We start from the raw sequence: 539 nt of genomic DNA on the forward strand, positions 1-539 counted from the left end.
AACGGGGCCCAGAGGGGTTCCATGGCCCCAAGGGTGACCTCGTAAGTGAAACAAGCTTGCTTCTCTGGGCCCTTCCTCAGAACCTGCTCTACGGGGTGCAGGGGAACGTGGGGACGTGGGGCGGCTGCCCTCTCCCGGGGTGGCTGGGGCGAGTCACTGGGCACGTGAGTCCCCCGCTCGCTCCGTGCCCACTTCCCCAGCGGCTATTTGAAGGTCCTGTCATCTGGCATGCGGGGCGTCTGGGCAGGGCTGTGGGATCAGACCACAGGGTGTCAGCTCTGGCCACTGACGCACGTTCGTCAGGAGGCCCTGGGCGGTCCTCGACCTTGCCCAGCTGGGAGATGGAACAACACGACGGCTCCCAGGCTAAGCGAGCGGACGTGAGCAAAGCCGAGAGGAGACTAAGCACCAGAGTGGCCGACCCCAAGCTGGCATTCGCCTGTGAATGCCTCCAAACCAGCCAGCTCTTCCCCTGGACTAGTGACCAGAGGCCCACGAGGTGGCCGTGCAGTGCTGCAGTGTCCAGGATCCTAGATGGG

The 539-nt window shown here is 64.6% G+C and overlaps 1 protein-coding gene across 1 annotated transcript in view; it reads left to right on the top strand.

The window, feature by feature from the left end:
* The window catches only part of COL9A3 (collagen type IX alpha 3 chain), an 18689-nt gene that overhangs the window by 9225 nt on the left and 8925 nt on the right, over nucleotides 1-539 (top strand). The gene's annotated exons all lie outside the window — the stretch shown is intronic.

This window comes from Pteropus vampyrus, unplaced genomic scaffold, assembly GCF_000151845.1.
Source record: "Pteropus vampyrus isolate Shadow unplaced genomic scaffold, Pvam_2.0 Scaffold239, whole genome shotgun sequence".
Lineage (NCBI taxonomy): Eukaryota > Metazoa > Chordata > Mammalia > Chiroptera > Pteropodidae > Pteropus > Pteropus vampyrus.